Raw genomic sequence first — 18,936 nt, 5'->3', positions numbered from 1 at the left:
AACCTAATCTAAACATCCTGAAAATTAAATGCATTCTAATAATTAAGTCGGACGGCAAGGTCGCTAACCGGTGTCAGATCCTTTACAGCTACGCTCTCACGTTCGAGATGGCGCATGCGCAACCCAGGGCACGTTTCACCCACGTGCGCTCTGAACTCCATTAAACCATAACAGGAGGGCCCACACTTGCGCACCTTGATGACGTCATAGTGTCTGTGAGGGGTGGCTACCAGCCTGAGGAAAGCGTGGACTCCCTCCCCCGCACCCTTCTAAGTAATGGATATCATATCCTGCCCCTGAAGTTCTGGGAGAGACCAATCCCTCCCGACGGGCGGCCCTTTCGTGAATGGGCCCGCCCCCCCTAAGGACCTTAAAATGCTGCTCACCGATTATGACCTTACCGCCACAGGCCAGCATAGTTGACCGACTATCTGGCCCCCCCCCGCACCTACCTATAGAAAGGTCATAACCTACCTCCAAAGACCTCAACCCATGCCAGGATATACCTTATGAAAAGGGGGCATTCCCCGCCTCTGTTAATGGACCCCGTCCCGCAGGTAGAAGTGCTCCCCCCAGATGCACCCACGAGGTATGGTCTGTAAGACCAGAGTTCTGAGTAACTTGTCCAGCTTGTTGTTGACCCTCTTTACCGAGTGATTCAACGCGCTAACTGAGTCCCCCCTTCTCTACTGCATTCTCGGTATCAGCTGTGACCATACAATCACGCTCCCCGGTAACCGCTTTGCCAGCCACCCTGCTGCTGATATAATCTCTAACCCATGCCAAGATATTCCTTATGAAAAGGGGCATTTCCCGCCTCTGCTAAATGGACCCCGTCCCGCAGTTAGAAGTGCTCCCCCCAGATGCACCCATGAGGTATGGTCTGTAAGACCGGAGTTCTGAATAACTTGTCCAGCTTGTTGTTGACCCTCTTTACTGAGTGATTCAACGCGCTGAGTCCCCCCCTCTCCACTGCATTCTTGGTATCAGCTGTGACCATACAATCACGCTCCCCGGTAACCGCTTTGCCAGCCACCCTGCTGCTGATATAATCTCTTCCAGGAGGACCCTGCTAGCCAGACCTGCCAGATCATTCCCCCCTAGATGAAGGATCACCGCCGAAGGAGGTGCAGTATGTATTCTTAGTAAATCCGACATATAATCCCTGAACTGACTGAGACGAAGCCCCCCCCTGCCGTGGAAGGAGACCGTGCACCCCCCACTCTCCGCCCTCCGTCTACCCGATCCTGCAAGAAATAGGATTAGCGTGTTTTACTTATGAATGTCCTACTACCCATACTACCACTGTCTTCTTTATGTCCTCCTGGCAATTCCGTGATGCTGATGAGTTGCTGTGATGATCCATGGGTAGTTTCCGTCCTGCATCGCAGGCCCGAGGAACAAAACAACCAACCCTGTGCTGGCACCTCCTGCGTCCTTGCTCGCTCGGCCACCACACTTGCGTTGTTGCTTGTCATCCTCTACCTGACGTACGCATCCCTTGGGCTGTCCACCTGTTGCCGCCGTTGTGGTGTGGAGCACTTCCCGGATGTCCACCATGGGCCCAGCCATATATAAATGGAAAAGATAAACACAAACCATCAGTGTTTCTGGCGATAACTGCCGTACACGTGCTTGTCTTACATTGCCATCATCACATGCTAAGTTTTAGATAAAATTGGCACCCGATGCATACTCATTAACACTTCCAACTAAGTGTTCCGTGAAGGTGCCCGGTAATCTGACCTTCATGAAAGCCCAGACCTGTAGTCCACCGTAAATGCAATAGCCCATTAATGATTACTTCAGGACAATACACAGTGTGAAATGCCGTGCAATAGCGCTGTAGGATGGGTAGGGTTCCTGGCTTCCTAACTACAGCTGCCCCACCAGTGTCTGCATTCATGGTCCTCAGATGCTAAGCCCAAGCTGGCATTAACCCCGTATGTATTACCTTCCTTACTCGCCACTTGCGAGTGGTCAGCATAGCATCAGCTTGTGCGACATGTAGCGCATTCAACTAAATGCTACCGTGGTGTGCCCATTAGTATAACCTTGCCTAAGAATAAACCTGTAGCCACAGTGAATGTCATAGCCCTTTCATGACTACTTACCGACGCTACCAAAGCGCACTACCAACAGTGGAGCCCAGGGGTTTAGACACCGATCTCCCACTGCCCAATTGATACTGCAACTGGGCGCCGGGATACCTTTGAAGGTACAATAAAGGGCCAGGGTGTATAAGAGTTCTAAAACTGAGGGTACTAGTGGGATCAAAGCTTAAATAAGTTTACTGCTAGAGTGATGCGTTTAGAACAAATACATATGTTTGTTATACCCCTGTTGTGGTTCTCTTTTCATTTACTCATTCATGAGATTATAGACTGGTAAAACAAGTTGCTCTACATTCCTTCAAGACTTAGCCGACGGCTGCTCCCCACAGCTACCACTAGGATAGCTTTCTAATCTTCTAATGGCCCCCCCTGTTCTAAAGGCTGCAAGCCTTGTCAGAATGCCCGCCGTGGTCCGTATACCACTTTCTTGATATATGGTCCGGTAGGCCCCTAGGGCACAACGTATACTGTGCCAAGTTACTGCGTGTTAAATAAGTTTACTGACTGTAGTTCTTTGCCTCATAGCCTCCTAAAGGGACCAGCGGGATGTGTTTAGAATAAATACCTATATTCATATCCACCTGGTGTGGTACAACTTTAATTTCCTCACTTGTGAGATTTTAGACTGGTAAAACAAGCTGCTTTACCTCCCTACCAGCCTTAACCATGACGGCTGGACTCCACAGCTACCACTAGGATAGCTTTCTAATAAGGTTGTCTTTAACCTACCATCAATAAGGGTCGTTTAGACTGGTGCGGTGTGCCCCCCTAGAATATTGTGCAGCATATGTCAGGCAAACCTCTCGCACTATGCTCACATAATTTGGCTCCCTGATCTGGCTAGATGAATGTTTAATGCCTTCTGGACCACCTACAAATCATCTCAGGGAAAAAGGAGGAACACTACAAACAAAATGTAAGCAATGCAGACAACAAGAGTGGCAACACCTCCGATTCTTACTCAGGTTTCAATCAGAAATCCACTTGAGGACTCACTTTTTTTTGGTCCAAGTGGCTAAGCCCTGGAAGTCATCGCCACCTAAGTTTCGTTGCATTCAGTAATGCATGAAGTCCAAAAGAGAAGATATGGTCGCAAAAGCTGCAGCAAACCATGAAATTTAAGCAATAATTCCCCGCAATAATGCGCCAGCCGGGGTCAATTCTGCAGAAGTATTTAAATGGAGGAGCAAGGCAAACTTTTCTGTTTTTAAAGGCAGCTTTGACCGAATTATTGCAGCATGGATGCTAGCGACCCAACAGTTCTAATCAACTTTTGCAGCGCACTCCTATGTTGGTGCATGTCGCTCTCCCAAAATTTTGATCACCGATTCCTTAAATTGAATTACCCTCCAAAAGCACGCTAGATCACCCTCGCCGGAGCCTTTCAAGGCTGAGAGATAAGGCGTAAGGCTGTAGCAAAATGACATATAATCGGGGCATCTTTGCAATGCCCACAGCCGATTCCAGATACAATGCAGATTTGCCAGAGATCGCTTAATCATTCACTACTCTTGCAGCGTTACATTAAACATACGCCTTAGGAGCATTTGGAGTCGAGCAGAATTAATTGAGCTATTTCATCAGAGCTATTCTATCGATTCTCCCCACCAGAGCGCAGGCAGTTCCTGTGCGTGCGTCCCGGCCACATTGATTAACACATCAAAATACATGCAGCAGTATCCCTAACCCGCATGAGAATACTTACACTCCGGTCGCCAACCCCAGGTATCGAGCACGGAGCCTCCCGCGTAGAAAGTGAGCACCCAGATGTGAACCTCATTCCGAGACTGTTTCCCACCGAAACCTTATCCTGCCGCCGATGCCGAACGCTGGTCGGGCTCCCTCCTTGTTCTGACGACGCACACCAGGCCACTCTGCTCCACGAAGCCACACCGACGGTCATACGAACACCTACAATAGAAAATAGAAAATTAAACAGCCCCACGGTGGGGCGATGAGCGAGCCTGGGGAGCGCGGGCACAAATAGGCCGCTACTCGCGCCCCCAGGCTCTTAACCCCTTCGAGGTCGCGGCCCCGCCCCCTCGGCCCGGAAGTGCACAACTACTTCCGGGGCGAGGGGGCGGGGGCAAGCCACCACGAAGGGAACGGGATATGGGAGGGGCCGGGCCCCGCCATGCATGCGTGGGGGCCGATTGGCCCCCCCTTTTCTTATGTTGTGGGAGGACAATGCGCATTTTGGGTAGGTAGCACGCTACATCACAGAGGAGTGCATGGTGGGTAGTGATGAGATTCTAACAGTATGTCGGAAGTGTTTTGGTGTTGTGCATGAGTGATCAGAGAGGTGCCCTTGTCTTCGGCTGCAGCGCCTGGAAGAGTGATGGATGAAGAGTAGGAGGTAGGTGCACACATTATAACTCTTATTAGGGGGCTAAGCATGAGGGTAGCTACATAGCAGCAGTCTAGGGGGGGCGTTTGTATATATATATATTTATATACATGTATCTCAAAACGGAGGGGATCAAAGAAGGTTCAGTAATCTATGTGGCAATAGGAGCCAGGCAAAGATGTTGTCAAATTAGTACAATTATGCCAACCAGGGCAGAGATGGAAGTTGGTGGCATCAGCAGGTACCATGCTCCTTTTTAATGGCAGAGGAAACTGCTGGGAAAATATACCTCCTGAGGCAGGAAAGAAGCGGAAGATCAAACAAGGTTGGCAGCCTGAGTAGAAACCACACCATTTTTAAAGGGCCAAATTTCTCCTAATCCTGCGGGCCAAATGAAGCCAACATTTTGACCAGATTTCGCATTTCAAGCCACTCTTATTCTGTCAAAGTCAGATGAGCAATGTTGGAAAGGGCCCTTCTTTGGTGATTTCCCTAAAACTTATTGTTTACTCCTGTTTTTTTGCTGATTATCTTTTAGTGGCGTTAGGAATCTGGGCGCTTTCCCACTGTAATGTAGTGTGAAAGCGGACGCACCCTTCCTACACATGCCAGGAAGTGGTGCTTATCTGGTCAATTTAGATGTGCTACCTGTCAGTGTCCTGTAAAAAGGTACCCCACATTCCCAGGGTAGGTACTGCACTGGCTACTTGTGGGCCACAGCACTGATTGTGCCACCCTCCAGAATAGCCTTTAAACATGTATCAAGCCTGCCGTCGCAGGCCTGTGTGTGCGCAGTTGCACGTATGCTCAGGTTGACATTTCAAAACTGTTATCCAAAGCTGGGTGGGCCATTCACTACCATTAAGACACCCATACGGTAAGACCTGAGGGTTGGGGAAAGTGATAGGGGAAAGGCAGGGCAGGTTAACATGTGTTTTCCCTTCTCAGTTAGTGAATATCCCCATGTGGGTTTTCCCTATCTAGGAGGTCTACTCTTTCCATGAATCAAAACGGGGGAATTGAATGTCTTTTATGCTACAGTTTTATCTTACAGCAGTGATAACCTCATGGTGGTTTTGGCTCAGTCTCTTTTTGTGTCCTCCGGGCTCTGGACACTTTCCCAATGTAATGCAGTGAGAAACAACACACTCCCTTCCTGCGCATACTAGGGGCTGGTGCTTACCTGATTGGTTGAGGCGCTGTACCTGTGAGTACCCTTTAAAGAAGTATACCACAACCCCAGGGCAGTAACTGCACTAGCTACTAGTAGGCCCTAACACTAATTGTGTCACCCACAAGAATATGCTTTCACACATGTCTCAAGCTTGCCATTGCAGGCCAGTATATACGAACTTGCACTTAGGCTCAGGTTGGTCTTTCTAAACCACTGGCCAATCCTGAGGGTACCTTTCACTACCTATAGAGCACCCCTAGGGTAAACCCTGAGGGGTGAAGCAAATAGTAGGTTTGAATGTAGGACAGGTACACATGAGTGTTCCCAACCCAGGTAGTGAAGAACCCTCATGTGTGTTTTCACTACCTATGAGTTTGCTCGTCATATAGGTAAAGATGAGGGTATGGCTACATTTACATTAAGTTGCAGTGGTGGCTTACGGTGGAGCAGCCTCATGTTGTTTACTATCATTGTATTCTCAATGGCAAATCCTTGCTTATGGAAAAAGTGGATTTGTCATTAATAGCTTAAAAAATGCAACTTCTAGAAGGTGGGCATTTCTCTGCGCAAATCTCTGTTGTGTTCCTTTTAGTTTGACTCTATTCCACTCTGGAGGCTGGGGGAGCACATCTGTGCATTCCCAGAGGCAGCCATAAAAATTGGGCAGCAACTGGAAGAACAGACCTCTGCCATTTGAGAATTTGGATGGACAGATTGAGGGGAGAGGTTTTGACCCTTGACCTCTGGGAAGCCAGATCATGGCCCCACTAAAGATTAAGATCTGCATTCCAAGGCCTCATTGAAGACAGGAGTAAAATTTAGGGGAGAAATCTGTGGTTCAAAGGGGAACTCTTTGAAACACCCACGACTTCAAAGATACACCACAGTATAACTACTGGCGCCATACTTCAGCAGGGTAGAGATAGGCTTGTGGGGACATGGGACCAGACATCCTAGTTTACGTGGTGCACACTGCCAGAGGAATATGCTGTGCACAAGGAGGAGACTCCCCTTGGAAGGGACCATGCACCTTGCCTGAATAGTGGCTGGTTTGGGCAGACTGCTTGCTGCTGCATGCTGTCCTGAAATGTGCTCTCCAAGGGCTTGTTGTCCTGTCCGCTGTTCTTTGTGTAGTTCTCACGGACAACAAAGACCTCCCATGAGGGGCCTACACCATCTATGTGTTTCCCCTGGAAAGCGGTGCTCTCACAAGCGCCTACTATGTCTGCCTGATCCTGACAGCAGATAGTGTGCCTGGAGTATTGTGCCTGGAGACTGAATTGTCTTGTGCGGAGCTCCCAAACTGTGCTTGAATCTAAGGATTATTGCCCCTGCATCGTCAGACCTCAACACGCCCAAGATTCACGGGTTGCGGGACCCCAGTGTGGGCTGCCTCAGGCGGTACAACTAAACTTGTGACTGTGTGTTAGACCTGGCATCTTTGGCGTAGTTTCCCCTGTCTTTTTGGCGTCCACCTCCTGTATTTTTTGATGCTGTGCTAGATTTCGTTTTTTGCTGGTTTAGATGCTTTGGACACTCTGCCACTGCTGATCAGTGTCAGAGTGTAAGTGCTCCCTGTGTAAATTGTTATTATGATTGGATATACATGATTGGCACATTTGTATCACCAAGAAGTCCCTAGTAAAGTGCACTGGGTGTGCCAGGGCTGGTGATGGCAAATGCTACAAGTGGGCCTGCAGCACTGATTGTGCCACCCACATGAGTAGCCCCAAAATGGTGTCTCAGGTCCCCCACCCCAGTGCCTGTGTGCAGTCTGTGAACTGCCATGCCCTCCTGGTCAGTGTCCCCACTGGCCAAGCCTAACCCTTCCCTTTCTGTGCACATTGGCCACCCCTATGGAAGTCGCAAGGTACCCTCTTTGGCAGGGTGCAGTCTATGTGAGAGGTAGAGCATGTACTGGTGCAGGTGACATGCTCTGGTAGTGAATTACAGCCATTTTTGTTTTTCACTATTGTAAGGCTATCTTGCTCCATAGGCTATCATGGGGGATGCTGGCTACAGTTGCTACCAGCATATCTTCCGATAGGAACAAGATAGGACATAAAAGTCTGGTATCCCTGAACTCAGAATTTAATAACACATCTTTTAGGAAAGGTTGATTTTAAATCCTGTGTTTGAGAACAGTACTTTTAGAAAGTTGCTGTTCTCCTGCCTGACCTTTCTGTGTGCCTTGGCCTGTTTGTGTATTGACTGTCTGGTTTGAGGGTGACAGGTGCTTGGGATTCCCCAGGAGGCTGGCTGAGTCAGCCCTAGGCTGAATCACTGCATTACAACTTGAGTGGTGGGAGGAGGTAGCACCTGGGCCTGAATAGGGCTGTGCCTGCCTTCCACAATGTTGGCTCCACCTCCTGCTGAGCGGCTGACAACCCTACCCCTCACTCTGAAAGGAAAGGAGAAGCCAGGAAAACAAAGTGCTCAAGGAACACCCAGAACTGGTTCAGACCGGGCTCAGGGCCCACTTGCACAAAGAGAATAAAGACTTTTAGGGGTATAAGTACAGGACCACTGGCTACAGGAAATTAGATCATCCTGGAATCAAGAAGGGACCTCTGCCAAGGAGAAAGCTGAAACTGAAGAAGGAAGATTGTCCAGCGGTTGCTCTTCTGATTGCCCTGCTGTTGCTTTGCTGCCAAGTAGAGGGGAAAGACTTTGCTTTGTGCTGTGTTCCCTTGCTTGAAGGAATCTCCAAGGGCCTGTGAAGAGCTGGCTCCCTGTTTTGAAGTCCCAGGAACAAAAGGACTTCACCCCCAGCTTCCCCTGAGCTCTATAGAGAGAGTTCTGTCCTTCCTGGAGTGAGTGGCCCATGTGTGGTGCCTCTGGAAGTTGTACCTGTGCTGGGAAGCTGGAAACCAAGCTTTAAAGACTTTGCTACAGAAAAGTTATCGCATCGCTCGCTGCGGAGCGCATCCCCGACAGTGCGAGGAAATTCCCGCCGCTACGAAGGCCGAGATTGTCGCAGCACCAGTGGCCGCTGCCAGAGCCGTCTCATCCTTCATTTGTGGGACGCACCAGACCGGTGCAGGAAGACTAACATTGCTGCGAGTGTCGTCGCAGAGCCTGTCGTCGCTGGGTGAGATCGCTGCACCGCTTGCTTGCGGACCGCATCACTTCGCTGCGAACATCATCACAGAGCCATCGCATCGAGGAGCTGCGAGAGAGAGATCGCCGCTGGATCGTGCATCGTCGCCCCCGAGATCGTCGCAGCCCCTACGAGATCGTCGTATCGTACCTTTGCGAGAACAAACTTCCTACGGACCTACGCACCTGAATCCATACAAGTGTCCTTCCTCCCCATACAGACCGGATTCGCCGCAACACGCCCGCTGCCGCAGCGGGGTTGTCGCATCGCCTCCCCAAGGTCTCAGGAGCAACGCATCGCTTGTTTTCCACCACACCACCTTCTGCTTTAGGAACTTTGCCACAACTAAAGGTACTGTTGGCTAAACGTGTCGCAACTGTGAACTTTTCACGCAACTGTGGATTATTTTATCGCAACCTAAAGAACTCTTTCGCAACCATATTCTTGAACTGTGCATGTTGGATTTTTGTAATTTTGGTCTTGTGTAGTTTAGATTAAATACCTTTATTTTTCTAAACTGTTGTGGAGTAAGTTTGTGGTGTTTTCACTGTGTTACTGTGAATGTTGGTACAAATACTTTACACATTGCCTTCTGATTAGCCTTGACTGCTCGTGCCAAGCTACCTAGAGGGTGAGCAGGGGTTATCTCAGAGGGTTTCCTCCTTACCTTGACTAGAAGCAAGGGTCCGTATTTGTACATTGGTACCTACCTCCGCCAACTAGAGACCCCCAGTTCTAACACTGTGTTTGTGGAACCGGTTTGTTTGGTGTGACTCGTATCATCATGCACCAGATGTGGTGCCTCATTCCAAGGTGGGTACAGTTAACCTAACTGTGGGTTGATTGGCACTGGATTGTCTGGTGCGACTAAGATTCTTTGGTACCAGATGTTGTGCCCCATTCCAAGGAGGCACTGCGAACCCAACCACAGTTTTTGATTGGAACAGTATAGTCTGATGCGACTTGGATCATCGCCTACCAGAGATTGTGCCTTATTGCCAGGAGGTACGGTGATGAACCAGATTGTGGGCTGAATATAACCGGATTGTCTGGTGCAGCTTGGATCATCGCATTTCAGATGTTGTGCCTCATTTCCAGTGAGGTACAGCAAACCCAACTTTTGGTTTATTGTGAATGGATTGTCTGGTGCAACTTGGATCAATGTGCATCAGGAATTGTGTATCACTTCCCGTGGGATGAGGGGACAGCTGGACCCCCATTCACTGAGTGTTCCGTCTTGCCTTCAGCGCGTCAAACCAACTGTCCTCTCCCCACCCGGCCTGACAACTTTGTGTTGCCGGGTAGTATCACCCAGATCGGGCCTGGGTGGTGCGAGTGAGTGAATGGGCAGAGGAACACTTCCGAGAGCAACCGGAAACAAGTCGAGAGACTGCGTGACCCTCCTGTGTTTTGCAGTACTGAGCTGGTACCTGAAGACGAATTGAGGGACCTCGTGATTGAACTGGGACATTCTCTAGCCCATTTCTGCTCCGCATTAAGTGGCTGACCGTCCTGAGTGGTGGCCAACCCCCTGTTTGTCAACCGTTGCCTGGTTACCCTGATTGCAACTCTAGCCTTTTCCCTGAGGCCCCTGACTAACTGGGATCCCGGTTTTAATCTGGTATAGTGAGGGTTTTCTTTTTTTTACTCTAACCTGTGGGTAGAGTAATGGGGGGTAACTGAGAAGTGAGGGAGGAATTGTACCTCGGTGTCTGTATTCATATTATCAACTGACCTGCCGGATATCATTTGCAGCATGTTACGGTGCAGAGTGCACGTGTATGCAAGTGTATCATACGGACTTGACGATATCCTTCGCACCACATTAGAGTGCTGTGTGAGTGCAGGGAAGTGTGCTGCATGAGAACAGGCTGCTAATAGTTGCACCACGAAGTGGTGTTGTTTTACTTGGTAATTTCATTACCTAACAAATACTCCATTTTGACACTGGTTTGACTCATGCAGCCTTGGCCCATGGTGCTTCTGAGAAGTGTTATAAATTCTTTTGTACATATTCCTGATATCATTGTGACCTAGGGTGCACCCAAAAATGTATGAATTTGAATTGTGTTATTTGCCAGGGTGGGCCCAGTTCTGACAAAGTATCACACTGCATAAAGGTGCTGGGGTAAAATAGGATTCTTCCTAAGTGTGCATATTACAGAAGTCATTTTAACGCTGTTGGGCCTAGTACTGCTAGTAATTTTTCCAAGTGTGATTTATGCCCAGAGATACATGATGTTAATGTTGTGTTAATTAATGTGTGTGTTAAATACAACATTTATTTACATACAGCACGTGTGCCATCTCTTTTGTGATGCTCAGTGTATCCAGTGTGTGGGAGTGCTGTACCAATGCTTTACACATCGCCTCTGTGTGACTGCTCAGTGCCAAGCTACCCAAGGGTGATTGGGGGTTATAGTGAGTCTAATAAACTGCTTGGGCACCTCCTCAGCCAACCAGAAAGTACCAGTACAAACAAGCAAGTTTGGCGAGAGGTGAGAGATGAAGCGCTTTAGGGGTTGCTGCGATGACAACACAAAAACAAATCAGATTGCCCACCCATGCTATTCTGTGGCCCTCACACTTCCATGTGAGCCCAATACTTGTTCTTAGATCCTTGTTCTTTGAAGTTTCAGTTTTAAGACATCCTGCTGCCCTTCTAGAATGTCCTCCCAGACAATTTGCCCTTTTCGGTTTTTGTTGTAGCTATTCCTATGTCCAGACAGGTTTACTTTGACGAAATAAACTGTAAGGTCTTATGCTGAGTGAGGGGTTTCTGGTCAGGGGCATATACTGCCAGATTCATGAAAGACCCGTTTTCAGAGTCTGAAATAGCGATTCATAAGGAATCGCTATTACAGACTCGCAAAACGGGATTCATGTAGGAATCGCAAAATTAAATGGCCCATAGGAATGAATGGGGAGTTATTCCTTATTTGCGATTAGCAATTTGCTAATCGCAAATCAGATAGCAATTTAAAGGGTGCCAGGGGTGTCCAGAGGACACCCTGTAGCACCCCTTAAATGCTAATTTAAACAGGTGTTGCGCACACACATGTCCAAAGGACATGTGTGTGTGCAACATGCAACTCAGAAAAATGCTTTTAAAAGCATTTTTCTGAGTTTTCGCTATTTACCACGAGGTTTGACCTCGCAGTAAACAGCGGGCCGAAATTGCGAATTCGCAAATTTTAAATGGATGATGAATTGCATTTAAGGAATCTCAAATAGAGATTCCTTAAATGTAATTCCTCGCAAAATAGCGAAATCGTATTACCGATTTTTGCATTTGGGATGATGAATCCCAAATGCAAAAATAACGCTCGCAAAGGGCCAGATTCTCAGAATCTGGCCCTTTGCGAGCCGATTTCGGCTTGATGAATCAGGCTGATATTCTCCACAAGCTGAACACTTGAAAATTTTTTACACAAAAAACATTTAAACGAATGACCATGAATCAAGCTATACATGTATGTAAGTGCAACTCCAGTGCCCTGACTCCCACACAGCACTGCCAGAGTATCAGAATGCAACTCTAAAGCAGCACCAGCTATTCCAGTACTGCAACTCCCAAACAGTTCTGCCAGAGCACCTCAATAAAACTCTACAGTAGCAACATCTATTTCAGTACTGTGACTCCCAAATAGCTCTGCCAGAGCACTTAAGTTTAATTTTACAACACCCCCTCCTGTTCTAGTAATGTGACTCCCAGACAGCGCTGGAAATGCATCTGAACCCTTCCCTGCACCATTGCATTTCTAGTTCAGATGCTCACAAACACAGCTCTCTCAGAGCACCTTATTCCAGTTCAGCAGCAGCCCCGATTATCTCAGTGCTGGGACTCAGACAGAGATCTTCTAGTGCCCTCAGTCCAGCCCCGCAGCACTCTCTGGTGTTACAGTGCTAGGATTCGTACACATTTTGGAATGAGACAAACTGCATGGACCATTCTGAAACTGTGTACGTAACCCTCAGGCAGCATCTGTCAGTGGCAGTTCCAGCTGCATTCTTTCTTCTTTTGAGTGGGTGGTCTTCTTAACTGCTTTGTAGGTGCTTGTAAGCTGACAGACTCTATTGTTTCTCATACACATGGGCACATTCAAACATACATGTGTATATACACACACTGAATGAACAGACCAGATTGGTGCTATTGTTCTGTTCGAGCTAAGTCTGGTGGTGAACTCTGCCCCGCTTGCGGAGTTTGCAGAGTTTTCTGCACTCCGTGTTACGCGGAATTCGCAGAGTGCTCAAAAACTCCACTTTGCAGAGCGGAGTTTTTTCCTCGTTCACGTTCGTCAACGTCAAGTTGGCAAGCGCAAGCAAGGAAAATCCAGTGTTGGTGAGATTTTATTCGTTTGCGATTGTCAACATTAAATTGGCGAGTGCGAGCAAGGAAAATCAACCTCCCAGCGAGATTTCTCAATCGGGCGGGCAGGTTTCTTATTGCGAGTGGTCGTGTATGTGCGCTACTGCTCGTGTTGAGAAACCATCCATTCGAGTTGAGAAAGCTGCAGCTCAAGTAAAAATCCACTCGAGCGGCAGAAAGGAAGCAGCGCCCACTTGCGCTGTGCATCGTGCAGTTTGTGATGATTGCACAGTGGGGCAAGCACCTATCACTAAAAATCACAGCAAACTGCGTTTATCTAATGCACTCCGTAGCTCGGGGAGCTCCGCGTAGTGCGGCAGAGTAATTTTGCACTTTGCGGCATTCCGCCCAGGCTTAGTTCAAGCATGGATGTGGGTGGCCCCCCAATGTTTAACCACATTGTTTGGCACCCATGTGGTACGGTTACTCAATCCTCATAGGAGCTATAGCTTGACCTGTGCAAATGCTTTATAATATACCTTGCAATGGCCTCGGTGGCTGTCTCTCCGTGCCCATGGTCTGACCATGCCCTCATCTCTTTCTCCATTCTCTGTAACCCGCTATCCAAAACTCCGCATGCCAAAAACACCTGGGCGCGGAACTGGAACAGACTGGATTTCCCCTCCTTGACCTCCCTGCTTCGCAACTCCACTCCCACCCTTTCTGGCTTATCATCTGCCTCTCAAGCCAAGGCCATCAACACCTGGCTGGCTGGAGGTTGCGACTCAGTGGCTCCCCTACGTCGCATTTCCATCCGTCGACTTAAGGATTCCAACAGATGGTTTAACGACCACCTAAAAGATCTTAAACTGAGCGCCCGACGGGCAGAGAGGCAATGGATGAAAAATTACAGTCCCTTATCAAAAACCCAATTTCTCACATCATTGGCCAAATACAAATCAGCAATCCTTGCTGCAAAAACCACTTACTTCTCTACAAAGATAACGTCTGCCGATAATAAATCCAGGGAAATCTTTGGCATAGTGAATGACCTGGCATTCTCAGACCGAACCTCGCCCCAAATCCCTCCCTCCCAGCTTCTCTGTGATCAACTCAATAACTATTTTTTGGACAAAATTGCAACCATTAAGACTAATATCCCACCACCCTCGTCTGCTTTTGTCGATCCCTCCCCCCCCACCGTCCAAAGCCTTCTCACTTTTATTCCCCCCTCACTCAGGAATATTTTCTGGAGATACTCCCCAAAGTGAAGTCGGGGTCCCCGGCGGACGTCTGCCCGGCACGCATCTTGCAGCAAATTTATTCTGGCTGCCCTGAACCCCCCATTGCCTTCCTCAACAACTCCCTGGCACAGGGTGTAGTGACCCCTGCGCTAAAGGCAGCCACCATAGTGCCCATCCTGAAGAAACCTGGTGCGGACCCTTCCATCTCGGCTAACTATCGCCCCATCTCCCTGCTGCCCTTTCTGGGCAAGGTGATGGAACGCCACGTCACCGCGGCACTCAGCGCCCATATTGAGGCGAATGGGGGGCTGGCTTCCCGCCAGGCCGGATTCCGCCCCAGGCATTCGACCGAATCAGTCGTGGTCTCAGTTTTAGACAACCCCAGAAAGGGCATGGACGACAACAAACACCAGGCACTGGTCCTCCTTGATCTCTCCGCCGCCTTTGACACGGTGGACCATACCATCTTACTTGCCCGTGTCAAGGCGGCCGGAATCGGGGGATCAGCTCTGGTTTGGCTCTCCTCCTTTCTGAGGGACCGCACCCAGGCGGTCCGGCTAGGCGACTTCACTACCACCCCTCTCCCTGTCACTTGTGGTGTTCCCCAGGGTTCTTCTCTCTCTCCCTTACTTTTCAATCTTTATATCTTTCCTCTTATCTTCGCACTCCAGCAGCTGGAGGTCACCGTCTACAACTACGCGGATGACCTCCAGCTCATCTTTGATCTGTCCCCTTCTTCTCTCTCGGTCTCCAACTTCCAGTCTACTATGACATTCATCAGGGACTGGATGAACCACAACCACCTTAAGCTGAACCCGGACAAAACCGAGCTGGTTCTCACTGGTGGTTCATCCAGCCCCTGGAACTCTCTTTTCTGGCCCCCCTCACTCGGTCCGGCACCGTCCCCCTCAACCACGGTCAAAACACTGGGTGTCAAAATAAATAATCAGCTCACTCTCCACTCACAAATCAGTTCCGTGGTCTCCTCCTGTTTCCTCACTCTCCGAACTATCCGCTCCGTCTCCCGCTTTTTCTCCCCCCAGGCACTAAAGATTATCATGGCCGCTCTGGTGATATCACGATTGGACTACGCTAACGCTCTCTATCATGGCATCCCAGCGTACAGCCTGCGTAGACTCCAAACTATTCAGAACCAGGCGGCCCGGCTGGTATACGGCCTTTCACGCTACCATCATTCCAACCCCCTTCTCAAGGAGCTCCACTGGCTCCCTGTAAAACAACGCTCCCTTTTCAAGACCGGTTGCATGGTCTTTCAGGCCCGCCAGGTCACTGCCCCAGCCTTCATCTCTTCATTAATTAAACCTTATGTTCCTACAAGAGATCTTCGGTCTTCCTCCAAGTCCCTTCTCCAGATCCCACGCTTCACACGCAAAAAGTGGGGTGGGTCCAACTTTTCCACCCTGGCCCCAACTTTATGGAACTCACTCCCTGACCATCTCCGTTTTGCAACCCAGTATCTCTCTTTTCGTAGAGATCTGAAAACTTTCCTCTTCAGCCAGGCCTTCCCCGCTTAAATTTACCTTATCTTTTTCCCTGGCCTTCCCCCTCAGCTGCCGAACCCCTAGCGCCAAGAAACCGCAAGGTGTACGCTGCGCTTTAGAAATGTTTTAAATTAGAAATTAGAAATTAGGAGTCTTGTGTGCTTTAGAGGGGACACAATATTCTACATGTACTCATTCTTTATATACCTATTCTTTTGTAGCATTTTGTTCCACATTTAATGTAGTTAAAACTCCAAAGTATTTATTTCATTTAACAACTTCATAACTTTATATTTTCTTTTTCCAATTTCAATTGAATTGAATTTGTTTGAATTAGAAAATGATGGGTACATAAATACAGAAAACCCTTCAACTCTTTATATAATTAAGAGGGAATGAACATGATAAAAAAACACCAGCATAACTCTCCAACATTTTACCTAATGTGTGTGTTTTTTTATGTGCACCTGGTGAGTAACATTGTTATTTAATGGTCCACATCTAGGCTATTTTAGTGCCTTTGCACAAAGAATAAAACTGCCAGAATGTTTCAGCTTATATACGCCTTTCACAATACCTTCTTCAGCACAAACTTCCTTTGTTCACAAACCGTAGAATAGCATCAGTAACTTCATTTTGTTCATTATCTAGCATAGCCCTGACTGCCATCAAGCGTGTTTCGCCTCTATCCACATTCATCCACATCGATTCCACATTCATTTCCTCTATTCAGGAGGAATATGGACCATGCAGCTTTAGAATTTGCTATAGAATTTGCTTCTTGCCTCCACACACACTGTCCCCAGCACAGCTCAGAACCCTCAGAACTCAGCTCAAAACTCAAATAGTCAAATGTTAGTGCATCTCATTCTTTACCAGCAGCACTTCCTGATTTTGTAGTGCTGACATTGATAATAGATGCACAACATGGTCAGGATCCCACAGTCTATATTCAGCAGCAACCGCTTCTGGTGCTTCAATACAGGGAATAACACATAGCTCTGACAGTGAATTTAATCTTAGCCTGGGGTGCACTTTTACATGCATTTTCTGTGGTACGCTTAGCACCACACTATAGGGGCCGATTATGATCGCGGACGGACTTGCGTCCGTCCACGATCACTGAGGAGGAGGGGATGTCCACATGGGCTGCGGAGTCCTCTCCTGTGCGATTAGGATGTGACCGCCACCCTGGCGGTCACATCCTCTATTTTTAACATTGCGGCGGGTGCGGCTTCAAGCTGCACCCGCGGCAATGTTAAAATGCAGTCTTTGCATTTGCATGCAGAAAGAGGCAGACACCGCGCGGTGCCTGCCGCTTTCTGCATACAAATGCAGGGGGGTACTATAGGTACCCCCCATGTGCACCCCCCACCCCCCCCTTCATCCTAGGGGGCCCACATCGGGCCCCCGCAGTGAAGATCCGTATGCTTTTCCACGGCGGAAAACCCGCCGCGGAAAAGCACTTTTTAAAGCCCATCCTGATATGGCGGACGGTGTCTGAGAGACACCGTCACCATATCAGAGCTTTTCCGCCGCGGTTGTAAGCCGACCGCGGTGGAAAAGCTGCGGACGGAAACCAGGACCCACCAGCCATCCTAATGTGGCGGTGGGTCCTTGGTCAGTCCGCTGCGGTTTTTCCGCATCCTCTGGGCCGGCGGTGGCTTCCGCCGGCCCCGAGGTTGCGGAAAAACCGCAATCATAATCGGCCCCTAAACACAGACAGTGCTGCATGCTGTTGAGAATAGTTAAAGGTTCAAAGCCTAGAGTTTCATTGACCAGACTAATGGGCCTTTTATAGCATCCATTAATTTGATCTTCCCCAACACACAAAATTACAGGACCCTGCAACTCTTTGCAATTTTGAATTCATGCAGATGTTTGAAATACTCTAAACGTGTTTGGTGGTCAGACAAGGTACAGACCGACCTTGAATGGTGGTTAGCACATACTAAAACTTTGAAGGGGTGTTCTCTTTTCAGTGTGGCCGCAGATATGAACAAGTAAGTGCCACTGGTAAATACTGAAGGTCATTTTCCAGTGTATAATTTTTTTGCACACTATGCCACTCTTAATAAGGATCAGTCATACACCCATCAAACGTGGTCCTGCTAAAAAAAAGCACAATCCAGACCTGAACTGCCAGCCCACCTTTCCTCAACACAGCAAAACAAGCAAACCCAGAGCAGTTTCAAGCTATATGAATATGAATATAAGTGAGGTACATATTGAGTATAATGACATAGTGAGTCAGTGACCTGCATCTGGGCATATCTGTCACTTTTAGGAGACACAATTTAGAAAAACAAGAACATGAGGGGTGGGATGCTTGAATTTATCTCATACATTTATTACTTGGGCTTATGTCAGTCCACAATTATTGTGACCCATATGCCACTCTAGAGGAGACCAGGCATATTCAAATGGGCCCTGCTCCAATCAGAACTGTCCAGCCCAAACTAACAGACCAAGTTCCCTCCAGATGGAAATACAAGAAACAGCGGGAACTGATGACCTTATTCAGGAGTGGGGACAGTATTTGCTCATTGCATTTCCCAATTCAGTAATTCCGATGGTACCCAAGTCTAGGCCCAAATCAGGAGAGAGAGGCAAATCTGACACCCATAACACTAATATGGAGTTTACATTACTGCAGCCAGGTTTCCTGGCCATCACAAACTTTTCAGTGCTTCTTGCCAAGACATGAGATCTCATCAATGGATCCTTGATTAGACTTCCACCCCTTGGCGATGAACGACACAGTGTATCTCAATAATCTCTAAATTGATGTGTGGAAAGTGGCCTCCTTCCATTTCTTCAGTTCTAATGCATGTACGAAATTTACTGTGAGGAGTTGCTGAAGAGATGAAGACATAGAGGACTGTAAACTCCTATTGGTTGTCTATAACAGCAGGATTCAATTATGTTGAAGGTGCACCAATAAGGTAACATCTCGTAGTTTACCGAGTTAGGATGAATATTTTACATGAAGACTAATTGCTTCCAGGTACTCATCCTGTTGAGAAGCTAATCTAGCATTTAGATCATATTTGTACTGACCAAATAGCAGACAGTTACTTGGGAAGGACGATAAACAATTATACTATGGTCCATATCATGGCAGGACTGAAATCGCAAACCGC

The sequence above is a fragment of the Lissotriton vulgaris genome, chromosome 5, assembly GCF_964263255.1.
Source record: "Lissotriton vulgaris chromosome 5, aLisVul1.2, whole genome shotgun sequence".
Lineage (NCBI taxonomy): Eukaryota > Metazoa > Chordata > Amphibia > Caudata > Salamandridae > Lissotriton > Lissotriton vulgaris.
This window is presented reverse-complemented; position numbering follows the sequence as displayed.